Genomic DNA, 21,679 nt, shown 5'->3' with positions numbered 1-21,679 from the left:
TGATGAATTTGTTACAGGAACTGAAGTTTAAGGTGAGCAAACCAGTCAAGATGATGATAGACAACAAATCTTCCATAAGCCTTGCAAAGAACCCAATGTTGCATGGGAGAAGCAAACATATACTAACAAAGTTCCATTTTCTACGCAATCAAGTTTAGAATGGAATGGTTCAAGTTGTTCACTGTAGCACTCAGAAGCAACTTGCAGATGTGATAACCAAAGAAATCAAGACTAAACACTTCATTAATTTGAGGGATAGAATTGGTGTTGTTGACTTTAACTTGAATATGAATTAAGGGATGGTGATGAATTTTAATTCAAATTCAAGTTGTAATTGGTTTGGATTTAGATTGCATTTAAGTTTCATTTGGTTGACATTTGCATTTGAGATTGCGTATATAAAAGTTGCAATTCAGTTTCAATGACGTAACCGTTTTTCATATTGAGTAAAAGTTAATTACAATTCTATATTTTCTCTCTCTTTCTTCTTCAAGCTTCTTATGCATCAATGGAGGTGAAACTTCAACAACCATGATGCTCATATTGATGTTATGTCTTGTGCATGTCATCCTCATGATAGTTATTCTTCAATTTCATTCATCTTAAGTCAGAGAACAAAGATCATTATCTATTTTTTATTAAAATCATTTTTAATTTTTAATTGTTAATATTTATGATATTTTATTTAAAACAATTTTTTAATAACATACATATTTGTTTATATAATACTCCCTTTATTATTTTTTAAGTGTCACTTTCTTGAAAAAAAATTGTTTCTTTTTAATTACCACTTTCAAAATTTAAGGTAGTATTAATTATACTTTTGTCAAAATTACCTCTAAGTAATTATTACAAGAAGAGAAAAAGTAAAATTAATCTAATAAATAATTAGGGGTATTATAGATAAAAGAAAAATTATTATTTGAAAAGTAACAACAATGATTAGCTTTCTTAGTATGGGTAAAATATCAAAAAATGACACTTAAAAATGAATCGATGGAGTAGTTAAGATATTAAACATACAATTTTAATTAATTTTTAGAATTTTACATAATTTTTATGTATTTAGCTGCCTATTTATCACAAGTTTTAAAAAAATATTTACAAGAGATTTTAAGAATAAAAAACAAATAATTACTGTTATATAGTTTATCATTCTCTAAAAAAACGAAAATTGTATATAAAAAATTAAATCATTCAGTTTTATAAACTAGAACGGTTAAACTCCTTTTTGTTTCTAAAAACTATAAAAACATTTTAAAATATTAAAAATTGTATTAGAGCTCCATAAAAAAAAATCAATAGATCTTATTTGATTATTCAAATCAAATATTGTAAAAAAAAAAAGATACGATTTAACCAAAATCTCGGTGCTTCTAAAAACTATAAAAGAATTTAAATAAAGTTTGTTTTTCAACATATCTTATTAGATTTGAAATCAAATATTGTAAAAGAGATATATTTGATTTGACCATTTAAATCGGATTTGTTAGTTAAGAAACAAATCATTTAACTTGAGCCTTAAGAAGATATCTTATTTGATTTCATTATAAATATGCATAATTTTTATCTATTAAGTCACAAAATCATAAAACTTAGACAATACAATCCAAAAACCATGAAACGATCCATCGACGAATCCACGGCTCCAATTCCTCAACCTGTTTCCCTCACCAAAGCTCAGCGTGTACAGCTTGCACTTGAACGCCGCCACATTCAAGTCATCTGTCATGCGATTCGGAAACCCCAGCCTGAACAGCATGCACATGAAGAGGAAGATGTTAAACCGATTAAAGAACCATACACACGTTCAAAGAAACCTAGAATGAGGGTTACTAAACCTACAGAAATATTTCGTTTTTCGTTTGAATGGGAAAATCCTGAAGATATTTTACGTGATTTGGAGAATACATTGAATCAAGAAGAACAAGATGTTCAATTTAAAGTAACTCCAATGGAAGCTCAAAGTGGGTCTCCTAAGCAGGAGAACATAGATTGAAGAACAAGTGGATTTTACTACTGTTTTCCTTGTACTTTGGTCAATAGTGCCTCTTTCTTTCTTTATCTATTTACAAAAAAATTCATGGTAACACTGTTTTTCTCTGTATCTCAGGGGTGGAGGTTTTACTACTGATAGTAATAATAGTAATAGTTTAATGATTTTTTTAAAGAAAAAACTGGAAAATCATAAAAATGATATAAGAAAATAGTTTTTAAAGTACCCTTAACTAAACTGTTTACCTGCAAAATTATTTTACCTGAAGAGTAGCAAGATTAATAAAAATAAATCTTGTATATTAAATTGATATAAAGTTGTCAAAAATTATAAACCATAAACTTATAACTCACTTGATCACTTGATGTCTACTACTAAAAATGATTATTTTATCAATACTAAATCATCATATCTAATAACAATATGTTTTACTTATATATTTACAAGTAAAAATAGATAAATTTGGTAACATACAAAATCATTAAAAAAAAAACTTCTTAAATCTATACCGTAATAACTACGTAATAATTAGGAGGAAATATACATTTAAATTTATAAAACTATTCATGAATAATAATAAAAGCAACCGCCTAAAATTGGATGTTGTTAACGTTTGGTGAGAATCCACTATAATATTCTACCAAACACATCGTATACATATATGAAACTAAATATAACAAGATAGATTTAAAGTATGAACAAATGGGATGTCATAAATTCGAATTGTTAATGCGTGAGGTGTTTTGAGCGAGAGAAGGAATAATAGAGATAATGAAAAGTAATTGATGAATTGTTATTATTGAAAGTTGTAAAACTTAATCATAAGTTATGTGGGTATATATACAACTATTTTAGTTGTATGCTAAGTAACTAACATAACTAACATAACTAACCCTAACCCTAATTAATTTAGGTTTGGACTATAACTTGGATTATATCACAACATACCCCCTTATAATCCGAGTTGTGAACACAAACTAATCATAATCGATCTGAACTATTCCTAATTTCTTTCTCAAAGTTAGGAATTTGTCGATCTTCAGTCCTTTGATAAAAATGTCAACCAAATATGCTACACTCTAGCAATGTCTCACTTCAAGTTCACCCTGGTTTATCTTCTCCCTTAGGAAATGAAACGTAGCACCAATGTGCTTACTCCTTATCGCGCTGCGAAAAATACAGAGTCGCCACCGGATTTTATTTATTTCAAAGGAAATGGAAAATAGCGATAAAACCCCAAATGAAGAATGATCTCGCAACCAAGAGAGGATTCGGAAGTCGGTTATGCAAGGGGAAGATATTAGCACACCTCACATCCATGGTACTCCATGGGAACCATTTGCTCGTATCAAATGTGTATGGATGTTGTTTATCTGTATGTCGCTTGCTATCGGGAATGAGATGAAAGAGAATAAGATGAAAGAATGAGATGAGGGAGGGAAATAAGTTTTAAATTAGTGTGTTCGCCAAGGATTTGGGTCCTTGTGCCCACGTACCCTCATACATGCAATGAGGAAATCAGAGCTCCGTAGTTCGGCTCACAAACGGAACATTTGTTTGGTTGTTTTTACTGAACAGTCTTAACGTTCGTGTGCTACTGTTCACTTGCTTGTATACTCTGTCATGGGAGCGGGAAGTATTACTTGTTTGTGGTAAAGTGGATACGCTTGGATCATACTCTAGCAGTTAAACAATACTTGCTCGCACATGGAGGCTTAAGCGTTGTTCACGGTAGAACGGAAGTAACACGTCCTTTTTGAAAGGTTTTGAAGATAAGTGCACTGAGGCAAAAGATGATTTGATTTGTTGGGGGTTGATTTTATATACGGAGATAAGCATCAGGTCCGTGGCTAGATACAGTCGACAGTCCAAAAACTCGGGAGTTGAGAGGACAATGTTATCCTAACCACTCTTTTTCATCCAAAAAAGAGATTTGAATTGTGAAAAGAGTTTGGCAAGTCTAATCATTGGAACTTTAAGGGAGACAAGTATTTGACCCTTGACTAAGTACGACCAACAATCAGAATACTTGGGAGTCGAGAGGAAAATTGAGCCATAACTACCATTTTTCTCCCTCATAGAACCTAGATCCAATTTGTCTGAATCATTAGATGTTTTAAGGGGGGGAGTCAAGTGTCGGATCCTCAAGCTAGGTACGACCGACAACCCAAGTACTTGAATATTGTGTACAAGCACATACACCCTATTTTTGCATTCCAGTTTGTTATGAAATTATTTTGAAAAAGGAACTTGACATTGGATCAAGTGTTTGAGTTTATTATGAAAGAGTGTGTGAAGAATGGAGGAGAGAGAGAGAGAGAGAGAGAGAGAGAGAGAGAGAGATAATGAGATTCAGAAATGAATGGAGAAGAGATGTGAATCATGGGTCATGGAATGGATGGGAAATACTTGACGTTGGATCAAGTATTCGCGTTGTAATGGTGTGAGTTTTAATTAATTTACTTATTTAACTTTATTAAATATATTTTTTAATTATTGTTATCAGGTAAACATGAGAGAGGGGTTTCCGTTGTCACCGGTCACATTAGATTGGAAGAAGTTTCGTTGTCCAGCAGCAACGTCTTGGATGTTAGGGTTTGCAGGACGTCTATAACATTGGCAATTACTTACACCTATATTAGCATGAATATGTAATCAAAATATGAATATTATATTATGTCTATTTTATTACATTCAGTTTTAAAAGTTAATACATAAATCAATGTGAACGAGAAATATGCAAAGCTTCAAACAAATCAGCAACCTGTGGATCTTCCTCTTCAGCATTAACTTGTCTCAGATAACGATTAATCAATGTAGATACACGAGCCTAATTAGGATCAGATGGTCCTGCGTCGTAAACAGGAACTGGCACCTCTCTTGCTTCATCATGATGGGGCAGGACCAAACGAGGATGCAAAACACAATAATACCACTCCAGGTATCCATCTTCTATATCAGATGGAGTGGTGGCCAATGTTGTTGGACGGATCACAGCAAGAATGCTCTGATGGTAACCAATAGAATCAACATCAATATCATTAGCCATCATACAATCAAGAGGTAGGGATGGGACATACTGCTTCTACCCGAACTGACATATACATCTGAAGGAGAATTGCGGTCCAAAACGCAGCGGAAATTAAAATTTCTCCTTTAGAGATCCTTACGAATGGTCATGATCAGTGATAGAATATTTACCTCTTGTGATGATCGAAACCTTTGGTGCAGATCTCTTGTGACGATCAAAACCTTTGATGCAGATCCACGAAGCGATCACGAACGTTGAACGATGACAACGTCTCTACTCAGTCCACACGAACGGATTCCTTCAATCTCAGTGCTAGCTGGTACGAATGAAGGCTTTGAGTGAGAGAGAGAGAGTGAGAGAAAACGAAAATAATGCAACCGCAATTTTTTTTCTTCTGCACAAGGGTTCTATTTATAGAACCACTTGTGTGGGCTTCAAGCTAAAAAGCCCACTTAAGTGTATTTTGGCCCATATCTTATAATATGCCCAAAATCACTTAAGCCCATGGTACCTTACCATATTTCGTATTCTACTCAAGTACAACGTACCTTACGATGTTCTATAATTCACTTAAGGGCACCGTACCTTACGGTATTCCTTAGTTACTCTATCTTTCATCAATCCGTCCTTTGTGTGTGACCCTGTAGGTTTTCGTGACGTTGGCAATTATATTAAATCACGCATTTAACATAATAAACAGTGAGCGGTATCTAGCAACACATCACTGCTACCCAAGATACGAAAATGTCAAGTGATCTGACAATTCCTTCTGTGATAATAATTATGTGTATAATTACCCTTTTGCCCTTATGTCTATATTGAACACAAGGCATAGACCGTGTCATCCTTGTCTAGTTCAATATTGGGCCCATAGACATTTATCCTGTTATGCAGGATGGGCAAATTCCATCTAGGTCACTCATGTCCCTCAACATGCTTTATGGAGTACCCATCAACTGTCTTTATGGTTATCCAGTTACGGACAATGTTGGATTAGCAATAAAGCACTCGACTCTACATCTAGGATCCATAGTGGTTTCAGGTCGAAGAGTGGAATACACTATTATCACCATGAGAATAACTTATGACACTTTGCATAACTTTCTATATAGTATTCTCATAGCGGGTCAATCCGGTATAAATATTACTCCTAATATTCATACCTATGTTTAAGACTTGATAACTCTCTATCCATAATCCATGAGATGTGATCATCAGTCTACAAACATAATAGTCTTAATGCTTTAATGTTATCCCACTTCACACTAAAGCTCGACTACGGATACTTTAGGAATAGTGTCCTTATGTTTAATGTGTTCTCATGATTAAGTCACACTTAATACATTAAACGGACTATCTATTCCAGGGACTTTATTAATCAACCATAATAAAGAGAATGCCTTTTATTATTAAATAATTCGATACAAGTACCAAAATGTATTGGCCTCTAGGGCTTACACCAACAACATCTGTCAGGCAAGTATGGAACAACTGTGTCACCCCACTTCAAACACCCCCTGTACAGACATAACTCATCAAACTGGCAACATCCTCTATGATCCTCAAATGGACGCCATATGACGTCGGCAGGTGCCATCTCGTCCAAAATAAGTCGTAAATCATCCACCTCCAGAACTCCTTGCCTATAGGACCATCTCATCGCTCGAGGAAGACCACAATTCTCAGTTGGTTTCCAATTCTCTCCTCTTTTTCCAACAGTTGGAAAGTACTCGTGAATCCAACACTGTTACAATATAAAAATATAATAAACAAAATAAATTAAATTAACATACTTTATAAAAATGAATTCAACACTTAATAAACAAAATTAAATTATATATATGTAGGAGAGTAGGATATCCACCGAGCTGCTTGCAACTGAACATGGACACATCTCCAAGGTATATGTATAGGGTAACTAATGCAACTGCTCCCCAACTATATCCCAGACATCTATCTAAGTCCGTAAACAGTAAGATATGTCGTGCCTCGACAAGTGTAAAGGTCTTGCCGGCAAAAATTGTGGAACCCACCAACATCAACAAATATGCTCTAGTCACATATGCCCAGCTAGAAGTAGCTTTACGTTGTACGAATAAATCGTATAACCACTCCAATTTATAATAAAAAACCCTGCAGCTACAAACATGTGTTTATGCCTCACTATGTGACACTCCTAAGTAGTCAACAACAAGTTTAACAACAACCTCTTTAGTGACATCTTGAGGACTCCAGAACACACCCCTGATGGGCAAGTGAAGCAGACAAGAGACGTCATCCAAAGTAATGTTCATCTCACCAAACGACATGTGAAATGAAGATGTCTCTAGATGCCATCTTTCCACAAATGCGGATACTAGATTTGTGTCTATCTTGTTCAAATTAGTTCTCTGAAGTGAAGATAACCCAGACCTAGAAACTCAACTTTCCATCTGTTGTGGAAGAGCTAGTGGAACCCTCGATGTCAGCTTAAGTCTGTGTCCAGCAACCTTCAACTCTTTCTTCGGACCTCTTTCCTAAAAACAATTAAAACACATATTATAAAACACAATATAAAATATTCAAATATTATTCAATTTCAAATATATGTCGTTTATTTACCTCACCAAACCATAAATGGCGAGCAACATGATGCCCGTACTTTACCAAAAAACTGTCGGGGTATGGGTATAATTGTTGAGGTATGGGGTAAAATTTCCAAAAATACTTTGTCAGTATTGAGAAAAAATCCGTCTTTATTTGTTTTGTATGATTCTCTTTCACTCTCCCTTCCCAGAATTAACCAGACTATTCAATCCCAAAATCATGAAAGGATCAATCCATGATTCTACCGCACCCATTCCCAAACCAGTTTTCCTCACTAAAGCCCAACATCAACAACAGGCACTTGAACATCGTCACATTCAAGTCATCGGTCACAGGCCCAATCAAGAAGAGCTTATCCTTTCAAGTAACAAGGAACGTGAAGAAGAGAGTAAAGTTTGTGAGCATGCACAATTAGAGAAGCATACATAAAAAGAGGAAGAGGTTGAATCGATTAAAGAACAATACATACTTCCAAAAAAAAACTAAGATGCAGGTTACTAAACCTATTGAGATATTTCAATTTTATTTTGATCGGAAAAATTGGAAAAATATTAAAGATATTTTGCATGATTTTGAGGAGGATATAATGAGTCAAGAAGAAAAGAATGTTGAAGATATTTTGCGTGATCTTGAGGAGGATATAATGAGTCAAAAAGAAGAGAATACTGAAGATATTTTACTTGATTTGGAGGAGGATATAATGAGTCAAGAAGAAGAGAATACTCAAGATATTTTGCATGAAGATATTTTAGGTGATTTGGAGGAGGATATAATGAGTCAAGAAGAAGAGAATACTCAAGATATTTTGCGTGATTTGGAGGAGGATATAATGAGTCAAGAAGAAGAGAATAGTCAGGATATTTTGCGTGATTTGGAAGAGGATATAATGAGTCAAAAAGAAGAGAATACTGAAGATATTTTAATGATTTGGAGGAGGATATAACAGGTCAAGAAGAAGAGAATACTGAAGATATTTTAGGTCATTTAGAGGAGGATATAACAATTCAAGAAGAAGAGAATACTTGAGATATTTTGCATGATTTAGAGGAGGATATAATGAGTCAAAAAGAAGAGAATACTGAAGATATTTTACGTGATTTGGAGGAGGATATAATGAGTCAAGAAGAAGAGAATACTCAAGATATTTTGCGTGATTTGGAGGAGGATATAATGAGTCAAGAAGAAGAGAATACTCAGGATATTTTGCGTGATTTGGAAGAGGATATAATGAGTCAAAAAGAAGAGAATACTGAAGATATTTTAGTGATTTGGAGGAGGATATAACAGGTCAAGAAGAAGAGAATACTGAAGATATTTTATGTCATTTGGAGGAGGATATAACAATTCAAGAAGAAGAGAATACTTGAGATATTTTGCATGATTTAGAGGAGGATATAATGAGTCAAAAAGAAGAGAATACTGAAGATATTTTATGTGATTTGGAGGAGGATATAATGAGTCAAGAAGAAGAGAATATTGGAGATATTTTGCGTGATTTGGAGGGGGATATAATGAGTAAAAAAGAAGAGAATACTGAAGATATTTTACGTGATTTTGAGGAGGATATATTGAGTCAAAAGAAAAGAATACTGAACATATATATATATATATATATATATATATATATATATATATATATATATATATATATAGATATATAGATATATATATATATATATATATATATATATATATATATATATATATATATATATATATATATATATTACTATTAATTTATTTGCTTTAAATATTTTTATTGTTAATACATTTATTTATTTTTAGGTTTTTAATAAGGATTTTTAAAATTTATGAAAAAGACCAAATAAATTTAAAATCATCATAAATAAACAAATTTCATAATATTTTACTATGAAAGTTACGGTGATAAAACAAAGAGGGGACTAATGATAGATCAAAAATATATGACTATATCGAGGAGTATAAAGTGTTATCATATCCACATAGACCAAGTAGAGTACAATCGCAGCACCTAATCATACCAAGAATTACATTTTTGAAGAAAATACTAAAACTAAGGGTAATGTAAACTTTTGTCGGCACGTTACTGGACTTTAAACTTGTAATCGCCTACTTTTGCAATGCAATATTGCAAATTTAAAGATCCTTTTCAAAATAGCAGTAATCTCTTGATTGATTTAGAGATATTTTCACAATCTAAAATTCAAAAGTTTGAATTTTCAAGTCGGATATCGTTTACACATTTTCAACGCGCAAAACGATTCTCATTGCTTCTACTTTCGTAGCAAGTCTTTTCTTTTCAAAATAGAACTTACAAAATAATATTTTCATCATCGTTACATTTAAATATCTATACAAATTCCATTAGTTATGTTCGGTGTGACAACCCTCATGTTTCAGACTCAAAGTAAACTACTCAAACATTGTAACTGGATATACAAAACATGTATGCGATGAATTCATAATTAAAAATAGTAAGAGATTGAACATGGAAAATGAAAGCAAATAAGTTCTGAAGTTAAATATGCTCCGAAGGGAGACTTATGATCCAAATACATCAGCGAAATCAAAATTACAACAGAAATTAGTAACAACGGAACTTGCATAAAAGTTGTAAATGCATAATTTTTAATGTGAATTTAGTGCAATTAAAACTTGGATGCTTTTAAATGTGTCACGACCTTATTTATAGTTATTTTCGCATTCTCAATCCATTAGAACACGTGTAGGATCGGGGGAGAATATGAAGCCATTACGGTCTGCTTCTTTTGGGGCATGATAAGTGTCATGCCAGCCCATCACATATTTTGATTCTTTCATTTTCTTGCTTTTTCATTCGTTTCTCTCCAAAATTGATGTTAATCGCTCATTGTGTGCAACACGATATAAATGGACAACTTATTACAATAAAAGAGATTTAAAATAACATTAAAAACACTAAAATTAAGCCAATAAATAAAGTGAAAAAACTTGTAATCAAACTCTCCACACTTGAGTCGTTACTTGTCCTCAAGCAACTTGGCTTGCATAAAGAAGACGCAAACATAACAACACATTAATGAAAAACTTGCGAACAATGTTATCACAACTACTCATACAGAAATCCATATTCGAATCGATTAGAGGTTAATTTCCTCTGTACTCAATTCAACATCAAGGGAATTGTAAGAACACAAACTGTAAATACGGACTAACGATTCCTTCCTTAGAGATCAATACAAACTATGATTATGTACTCAATTCTCGTTATTTGATTTTCTTCCCTTTTCATTCGAAACAATCAAATTAAGACACTTTAAATATATATAATCTTCACACACATAATGGTAATCGAGGAATTTTGTTTTATTGATTTATTCAATTATTTATAATATGTAAACAGACTATCATTTTGGGAACTAGTCACTTTTATCACACAGTTTTCATAAACACATTTTTTAGGCATTGGGAGTCAACCATCATTGGATTAAGTAACTGGGTGAGGGTTATCCTATTTAGTACAATTGTCTTTTACTGTCCTTTTTCATTTCTTTTTCCAATTTTTATTTTTCCTCAAGATACCAAACTTAGTGTGCGAATCAAATATATATGCTAGATTGTATGAGTAAACTACTTGGAGAATATTTCTCGTAAGACTCTGAGATTACGATACAGAACAAATTTAAATTGATATCCAATTCGGGAGGCTTTAGGTGTTCAAACAATACCGATTTTTTTGAAATTTTTTGGGTGTCCTTAACCTCAATATCTAATTCTTGTTGTTGACATAGAAGTTGAAGTAGAAGGAGTCATGACCGATAATGATATCATTGGAATTGCCAATGACAGGGCACACAACATCAGAGACTAAGTTGTATTTGATCCAAAATTCCATGAATACGAGTATCATTAAACCAGAGATTATTGTGGCCCAATTTGAGTTTAAACCAATGATTTTTTAAATGGTGCAAGTCATTGGTCAATACTCAGGAGATGTAAATAAAGACTCGCGTCTACACTTAAGATAATTCTTGGAAGTGGTAAGTAACTTCAAGATTCATAGCATATCAGAAGACGCCTCCAGGTTAAGGTTGTTTCCTTATTCCTTGAGAGATTGAGCCAAAATCTAGTTGAACTCTCTAGAACCAAATTCCATAGACACATGGAATGCTTTAGCTGAATTTTTTTTGGCTAAATACTTTCCTCATGTCAAGAAGGCCAAGATGAGGAACGATATTACTTCGTTTAGACAAGGAGATGATGAATCCTTATTTGACGCGTGAGAAACATTTATAGAGATTTTGAGGCAATGTACCCACCATGATATACCAATATGTATCCAACTTGAAATATTCTATAATGGATCGGTATCATCTTCTCGAAATATGTTAGATATGTCAAGTGGTGGAGCATTGCTATCAAAATCTTATGAAGAAGGTTATAAGTTGATTGAAAGTATCATGACCAACACTTACCAATGCCCTATCACAAGAGTTGTTGTTGTATCCACTCCAAAGAGACCATCTGGAGTTCATGAAGTTTCAGAGACTACAACCATTGTTGCTCAAGTGGTTCAGATTCACCAGATGATGAAAAATATGATGATTACTCCTGATGTACTCATAACAGAACATGTTAAGGTAGTAACTGACGCGTCAGAGGTTTCCCGTGTCTATTGTGGGGGTGCTCACTTATTTGAAGATTCCTCAGCAAATCATATATTTGTGAACTATATTGCAAATAACAAGTACAACAACCCCTACAACAACACTTACAATCTTGTTTGGCATAATCATCCTAACTTCTCATGGAGCAACAATCAAAACCAAATTAAACCATAAGTCACATAAGCGCCTCAAGTTCCACCTGGTTTTTCTGCACCAAACTATGTTGCCTCTAATCAATGGAATAACCAGTTGGGATTTTTTTTGAAATCCTTCATTCAAGAGACCAAGAACCTGTTTGAAGCTCAAGGAGTGAACATTAAGAACTTGGAGAAATAAGTCCAATAAAATGCAGTTGCATGAAATCCACCTCATCAATTTTTTCATTTGTATTCGAAAATATAACATAAAACTCAATTTGGATTAATGGTTATTCATAGTCAAGGCCGAAAAATTCTTTGAACTTTAAAGAAACCCAAACTCGCCATGATTATCGATGTGGCCATTGTAACAACAGGAACAACAAAATAGTAATGGATCAGCTCGATCATGGCATGCATTAAGAATGAAACTCTGCCAATAGATCTCGTTGAAGTTAACTTAGTAAATAAAAGAGTATGCTTGTACTCGACCATATGGGAGAAGTTGTACATTAGAGGTCTTTCCACACCTCTTTTGAAATGTTTTAAGCGTAATGAATCTAAATACAACCTCGCTGAAGTCCACAAGGGTATATCCAAGTAACATTTTAGAGGAAGGGTGTTGGCTAAAAAGGTTCTTTGAGCAATATATTAGTGGCCTTCAATGGTCAAGGAATCAGAAAGTATGTGATGAGGTGTGAGAGGTGCAAGAAGCACAATTACATTCACTAATCCCCTTCATCCAAACTTAACACTTTAACTCTGATGTAGTCATTCTTCCAATGGGGTATGGATACCTTCTGTCCTTTACCAATGGCTCTAGGGAAGTTAAATTTTTGTTTATGATTACTTGAAAAAGTGGATCAAAGATGAGGGTTTAGATAAAATTACAACCACCAATGTTCTGACATTCTTCAAGTAGAATGTCATATAAAGATATGGATTTACTAACCAGGCATTACAAAAAGTGATACTTAGTTCCCAGACAAAAATTTGAAAATTATTGTTTCAAGTTATCATAGTCAAGCACCATTTCATTTTAGTTGAGCACTCTCAGACCAACGACCAAGTAGAAATCACCAATAAAGTTCTATTGAGAGGATTGGTGAAAATACTTGAATGATCCAAGGAAAATTGGGCAGAAGAACTCCCACATGTCTTATGGACACATCGTACAACAACATATTTGGCTATTGGAGAAACAACTTTTAGACTCACCTACGACGTTGAGGATCTCATACATGTTCAAGTTGGAGAGGTTAGCTGGAGGACGACGCACCCCTCCATGACAACGAGAACTCACAAGCGATCCAGGAAAAGCTTGATTTCCTAAATAAAAACAGATATTTTGATGCCCTCATTGATGTCATGGTTAAGTAGGTCTTAACAAACTCGTACTTCAAACGATGATGTAGGAGGAAGAAATGACAATCGCACACCAATTGGAAAGACCATATTTTGGGTGCAAACCAACAAGGCCAGAGAAGCACGCATCATGGAAATTCTGCACAGGAAGAACGTGAAACACAACCAACTTGAAATGTTATTACAACTAATCGCTTTCATACTATGAGTTCAAAGTCTTAAGTCAATATTTATAATGTAAATTTTGTTATCCAATTGACTTCAAATATAAGAAGGATGAATATAGCCGACCATGGACAAGCCGACCTTTAACACATGGCCTTCAAATTTAGATGGTCTCAATTAAAATTAAATTTTAAAATATATATATTTATCATGTATTAATATATAATTTTTATTAATATATAAGAAGACGAAAATATAACATACGATGTTTATCGGCCTATTGGTTGAATAGTCCTTCCATTATGTACTTTTTATTAAAGTGAATGAAAAATGTATAAAAAAGTTATAGATGGTATTGGTATAGCAACTTTAAATCAGTAAATAAATATAACTTAATTTAATTGCAAATTTCATTTTATTTATTTTATTTTCTAATTGTTAATTTTCTCTTTTTCTATAATAATTTGTAATTTTATTTGTCGATGACTAATTATCTCTTAATTGTATATGTTAATCTATAATTACTACTTGACCATATATCTAGTTTGTTTTTCATAAAATGTATGGTTAAAGTGTTTTTTTCGACTAAATTTTCTTTCTAATTTGTTTATAAAAAATTAATTTAATTTATTTACCAATTAAAATTATTGAAGATAAAATTATTTAAGAAATAATGAAGTTTGAAAGCATCGGACAATGAAGATGGAATCTTTCAAAAAAAATTAAATAATATTATCAATTTTTAATATTAAAATCAATTTTAACTTTTTTTATATTTATCATTTGTTAAACATTTTTTTTACAAACATACACATTTGTTTAAATGGTATTTAAGATATTTAATATAACATTTAATCAATTATTATAATTTTTGTATAATTTTTTATTTTAAAGTTACATCTTCATCATAATTTTTAAAATATTTAAAAGGATTTTAAAAATAAAAAAATAAATAGTTAGTGTTATTTTATTTATTAATCGCTAAAAAATTGATAACTGAATTAGATCATTCGGTGTTTTTTTAAACTAGAACAAATGGATTTCTTGCTTCTAAATACTATGAAAACATTTAAATTTACATATCTTTATTATTCTTCTTTATAGGTTACCAAATTAACTTTTTTTATCTCTCTTCTAGAATTTCTTGTCTCTCCATTCTTTTTATTCTTTTCTCTTCCAACTTTATCTTCTTTATTCCCATAATTCTCTCTGTCTCAACTTCTTATTCATATCCTATTGTTAATTTTTTTATAAAAAAATAGGTAATTTTATTAACAAACATTAAACAATCTGAATAAAAAGTAAGATTCTTGCATGTTTTTTATTTTATTTTAAGGGTTAATAGGTATTTAACCTCTGTCATTTAAGGGTCTTCTGATTTTTTTCCTATAATTTTTGTTTTTAAATTACAACCTTGCCACATGAAGATTTCCTTGACTTAAATCTTTTAGTCATCAAATTCACCTGAGGGACTGATAGGGCAAGTGGGTGTTGACTGAATCTAAAAAATCATTGCCACATGTACCAAATCTTTGACACCTCACATGACCACTCATAATTGGGAATTTTACCCTTGCTTTTCGTCCTTCACATTTGCCCTAAATTAGAAGACGTCGTTGAAGTGTTGAAGAGCTTGCAATGAAAATGACATTGAACAGGTGACGATGGGGTTCATGTTCTAGAAACGAAGCTTCATTCACAAGTAAATTTTCTTGGTCAAGTTTCTCATTTTTATAGTTGATCATGTTCAATGTGGTTTTCCATCACGATGGAGAGTTTGTTAGGGAGAAAACAATGTTTTTCATGAGTGGGGTTCAAAGCACTGTCCATGAATAAAATATTGAAAAGTGAGGTTTATCTGAGGTGATGAATATTGTTCTTGACTGGGGTTATGAAAGAAACAAGTTTAAGGTATGAAGCAAACTTGAAGGTATAAACGATTGTTATTTTGAAATTAACAATGACCATCGTGCTATTGATGTTGCTACTTATGTTGTTGGAAACTCCACCGAAGGTTATTTGTATGTTGAACACAATGTGAAGGACATCAAGGGCAAAGTGGTTGAGCCTTAATGCATTCATTTTACTGTTAGGAATGATTCAAGTGATGGAGATGTAGATGAAAGTGATGATGATGCAAGGAATGTTAGGTTTGATGATAGTGAGGATGATAGAACAACTAGATTGAATGATGAATTTGAAGTTGTTGAAGTCGACAAGCCCAAACAATGTTCAAACAAAGTTGACATTAATGGAAAGTCATATAGGATTAAGTTGTGTGCAAGTAAGTCACCTGTGAAGAAGAAGAAGAAATTAACCCCAAAGAAGAAGATGAATGTGAACGTGATGTCACCTGCTAAGAAATCAAAAGATGATACTGAAGAAAAAAATCAGAAACCCAAGGATGATGGAGAAGACCAATATGTGAGTGATGAATTAGGTAGCTCAGACCCAGATGCTTCCAAAGATGAGAAGTTACCTAAATTTGAAAAGTTTAAGAAGGAGCAACTTGAGAAAGACTATGAATTCAAGTTGGGAATGGAATTTAATTCATTGATTGATTTCAGAGATGCCATAATTGAATGGTTAGTATTAAATGGAAGGGAAATTACATTTGTCAAGAATGAAAGTAACAGGGTAAAGGTAGAATGTAAGGGCAAATGTGGTTTTTTGGCTCTATGCTCTAAAGTTGGTGGGTCTCAAACTTTTCAGATAAAAATATGGGTGGGAACCCACACTTATGCTAGGGTTTTGAACAATAGAAATACCAAATCCAAGTGGGTTGCAAAAGTTGTTGTTATTAATATGACAATTGAACAACAAGTGCTATTATGTGATGATATTTTGAATGACTACTCTGCCTTATTATGTAATGACAATTGCACAACAGGTGCTATTATGTAATGGTATTTTGTACTAAACTGATATTTGTAACACCCCTGATTTAATTTCTATATTTATTTATTAGGTGCTTATTTTAATTGGTGTAATAATTAATTAAATATGTGTTCTGGTGATTATTTGAATTATTTTAATATATGTGTTATTTGAATAATTGAATTTTATGAGTAGACATAACAATTGTCTAGTAATGAGCCTAATTAATTAGAATGAGTAGATAAGTGGGTTAAACCCATTATGAGTTAAAAAGATAGTAAGGGTTTTAGAGATTAGAGTTAGTTTTGTAAAACAAGAGAAGAAGAGAGAATAGAATAGAAGAGAAGAGAAAGAGGAAAAGAGAAAACTAGAAGAAGAAGGACCTAGAGATTTCATCTATACTAAGGTAAGGGTGGGATTTCAAGTGGTTATAGGTAAACATAATGTATGTAATGTATGTGGGTTAGATATCATGAACTTAGGATTTGGGGATTTTGATTTTTGAGAAACCCTAACATGTGTTTATGTTTTAATCCATGAAATTGATGTTTATGTTATGTTATGATGTTTCTATATTGAATTCCATGAATGGGTATGTGAATAGAACATGATTTGGTGTATAATTGCATGTTTGAGTTTCACTTCAAAATGGTTGATTTAGGATTTTGGTGAAAATTAGTGGAGCTTAGAATCTTGTTTCTATGATCCTAATAGTTGTTATATATATATATATATATATATATATATATATATATATATATATATATATATATATATATATATATATATATATATATATATATATATATATATATATATATATATATATATATATATATATATATATATATATATATATATATATATTGTATAACTCTTTATTTCATGAAAAATGATGGATTAATGTGGTTTTATGATGAAAATTCGTGTTGGACAGCAGCATTTTTATAACAATAGTTTTTCTGGTTTTTTATAGCATTTTCGCAACAACAAATTTTCTGGTTTTGACAGCATTTTTGCAACAGCAAATTTTCTGGTTTTTGACAGCATTTTGAAAAACTTGTAAATTCAATAACTTTTGAACCGTAACTCCGTTTGAGGTGCTGTTTGGATTGTTATGAAGATAAGAATATTATCTATAATGTGATATTTATTTTGATAACATTAGATTAATATTTTATCAAAAGAATCCTAATATGGATGTATGTTGTATGTGTGGTGAATGTGAATGACATGTTTTCTATTGTTTTGCATGTATTGGATGGTTTTAGATGGATTTTGTGAAAAAACATAATACTTGAAATTATGTATGTGATGATGTGAATTGGTGAAGTTGATGAATAACATGAATTGGCTTGTTTGCTTTATGTTAATGTGTTGCGATGAGATGATGAATGTTATTTGATGTATTGTTTGGGATTGAAGTCATGTTAGGTGTATGTTGTGCAAATGTGGGATGTGGTATGCTTATGTATGATTAAGGGGTTGTGATCATCTTAATTGCATGAGTCTTGTTGTTATTGTACACTTACACTAGCAGGAGTCTATGAAAGAGACAATGTTGGGTAATCTCGCGTAGATTATTTGCTTGTCCCAAGCCAAACGCCGAATGGGGTTTGAAAGCTTATGGCCGAATCGAGCTTTAGAGGTGGTTATCTAGTCTATTTGAGATACGCTCGGCAAGCCAGAAATGATAATGGATGGGATCTGTAACAACCCAATTTTAGTATTTAATTATTATATTATTATTACTATATTTTATTTATTTATTTGGAGTGGTAATTAATTAATTGATTGTTAGGTAGCATAATAATCGATTATATTAATTAATTTGGTGGGTTAATTAATTATTTAGTTGATATGAGATATAATTGAATAATTAATTATATTAATTAACTTGGTGTATATTGAGTTGGTTTAATTTATTTGAATTAAATTAGAGATATTTAAATATTAGGTCTTATTAGGCCTATTAATTAAATTAGAGGTATCATGCTTTAAGCCCAAATGTAATACTATAAATAAGAGGTATGAGAGTGAGAATTAGGATTCATTTGATCATTGAAGGCAATAGAGAAAGAAAACAGGAAAAATAAGGAGAAAAGGGGAAGAACAAGAGAGAAGTTAGGGTTTCCAGAAAATTGAAGAGGTAAGGGGGGAATCCTTATGATTATGGGTTAGTATGATTGAGTCAATGGGTAGAAGCATGTTTAGATTAAAATCCCTAATTTTGTATGGTTGTTTGGAATTGTTAGGTTTGATGAGTACTCTTGATTGTGGTGATTTAATTGTGTTAAAACTGAAAATTAACGTTATATAATTGGGGTATTATATGAGTTATAATTTCCTGCAAGTTTGGCTTTTTACGGAATCGAAATCGGAGGTCCGAAAGTCCTCCAACGATGAAAACCGCAGAAAATTATGCATTCTGTCCGTCGTAATCGCGAGCCCTTTTTATGTTTTTTCGATCGAAATCGTTTTGGTCATAACTTTTGATCCGTAAGTCCAAATCGAGTGCCGTTTGAAGCGTTAGATAGCTGAAATAGAAGGCTATAACTTTGTTTCAGGAATAAAATAATTTTGGAGATTATTTCATGGACGTTTTGGGGTTGAAGAAGATGAAAATTATGTTGGAAAATTTAGAAAACAACAACTTTTTAGTAACGCCTTAGTGCACGGTTTTATTCATAACTTTCAACTCGTGAATCATTTTGGGTTGGGGTTTAAAGCATTAGAAAGGTGACTCTAATAGATATTATGTGAATGGTGTATTTGTTATGAATGTTAAGATGGTAGAGATGATCTTAATTGCATATTATATGAATGGTGTATTTGTTATGAATGTTAAGATGGTAGAGATGATCTTAATTGCATATTATGTGAATGATGTATTTGTTATGAATGTGTATATGTACCATTGGTGGATAATTCATAGAGTTGAATTATGATGATATGTGGAATGTTAAGATGGTAGAGATGATCTTAATTGCATATGTTGTTGGTATTTGTACATTCATTCATGGCATGGTCGGCTTCATGGTGGAAGCGGTGAAACTGTGGGTTCACATGGTAGCACACGTTGATCCTAAATTGGAAATAGGCGTGGTAGATGTAGCTAACGTTGATCCTTAATTGAAAATAGGCGTGGTAGATGTAGCACACGTTGATCCTTAATTGGAAATAGGCGTGGTAGACGTAGCACACGTTGATCCTTAATTGGAAATAGGCATGGTAGATAGACGGTGATCCTTAATTGGAAATAGATGTAGCACACGTTGATCCTTAATTGGAAATAGGCGTGGTAGATAGACGGTGATCCTTAATTGGAAATAGACGTAGCACACGTTGATCCTTAATTGGAAATAGACGTGGTAGATAGACGGTGATCCTTAATTGGAAATAGACGTAGCACACGTTGATCCTTAATTGGAAATAGGCATGGTAGATACATGGTGATCCTTAATTGGAAATAGACGTAGCACATGTTGATCCTTAATTGGAAATAGGCGTGGTAGATGTAGCATACGTTGATCCTTAATTGGAAATAGGCGTAGTAGTGGCTTTGATCTTGTCCGGATCGGAAGCGTGGCTTGGATTCTAGATATTGAATTGGAAAGCGGTGAAACGTTGGGTTCACATTGAGGTACCATATGCATAGAGTCACATGTCATGCATTGAGTCACATTAGAGTTATGTGATAATTGAGTGTATGCATTGATGTGATTGTGATGTGTGTATGAGATATGGTAATTGAATTTAGTGATGTTTGGATACATAAATTGGTAAAATGTGTGGTTATGTGATAATTGAATAGGTGCATTGATGTGATTGTGATGTGCGCATGAGATATGGTAATTGAATTTTGGTGATGTTTGGATACATAACTTAGCAAAATATGTGATTATGTGATAATTGTAGTTATGTGTAATTTGCGAATATAGTATTGGATTTTAATATTGTACTCCTTGAGTTTTGATGGACGTTTGAAACATGTGAAATAAATGTTGATTAATATTATTTACATGGTTATACGAAGTGTGATGAATTCCTTTAATTGTTGATTTAATCATTGTGCCTTATTATACTTTTTCATAATGATTTGAATTCTCACCCTTTCTGTTTGAATGTTACCTTTACATGGGTATCGTGCAGATACTCAGGAGTAGTATTGCTGAAGTAAGTGAACGGTAGCACTCGAGGTTAGTTGGAGAGCTTCGGTGCTTTGTTTTAGAGACTGAGTAGTGAGTCAATGCTCTGGTCATGTAACACTGGGTAGATTGGTAGTATTGAACTCGTGTCTTATTTGGATACGTTTTATGGTATTACTTGTGAACATGTTTAATTGAAGAGATTATTGAGAGATGGTCATGGTATGGGACATGGATCATTTTGTGAAATGCATGGATATTCGTTATTTTCCGCTGCGAATGCATATTCTTGAATATTCATGATAATGGAAATGTGTTATTTCAAATGACCAGGTGTATTGTGTATTGATGATGAATGATATTGGTTTTTGAAAGCTTTTAGTTTTTGAAAACGTCGATCTGACGCCCTTTTGTTTATACGTGTGCTTATTTACTCTGATTATTGTAACACCTCAAAATTTGCCCTCCTCTTCTTGGGACTAGTTTGGCATATTGCATTTCATATTTTAGAGCATTAGGCATTGCATTTTGCATATCCTCTGAAAATAAGAAAGTCATCCTCCAAAGTCTTTCAGAAGATGGAGAAGTTACATGATTCAAGCCTGAGGGTCTCTATGAATTGATGATCAACCATCTGAGGGTTTGCAGTTCAATTAGGGTTTCCTGACCCTTCAGAGGTCTTGAGCATTATCTTGCTTGCAAGGATATACTACCATTATCATGGTTCTATCATCATCAAGAGTTGC

At 32.5% G+C, this 21,679-nt stretch overlaps 1 non-coding gene across 1 annotated transcript; it reads right to left on the bottom strand.

The window, feature by feature from the left end:
• Positions 1-11,794: 11,794 nt before the first annotated feature.
• Positions 11,795-11,901, bottom strand: LOC127077475 (small nucleolar RNA R71). Its single transcript, XR_007787280.1, has one exon. It is a non-coding gene; the product is annotated as a small nucleolar RNA R71 (small nucleolar RNA).
• Between the last annotated feature and the right edge of the window lie 9,778 nt (positions 11,902-21,679).

The sequence above is a fragment of the Lathyrus oleraceus genome, chromosome 4 (assembly GCF_024323335.1).
Source record: "Lathyrus oleraceus cultivar Zhongwan6 chromosome 4, CAAS_Psat_ZW6_1.0, whole genome shotgun sequence".
In the NCBI taxonomy this organism is placed as follows: Eukaryota; Viridiplantae; Streptophyta; class Magnoliopsida; order Fabales; family Fabaceae; genus Lathyrus; species Lathyrus oleraceus.
This window is presented reverse-complemented; position numbering and strand designations above follow the sequence as displayed.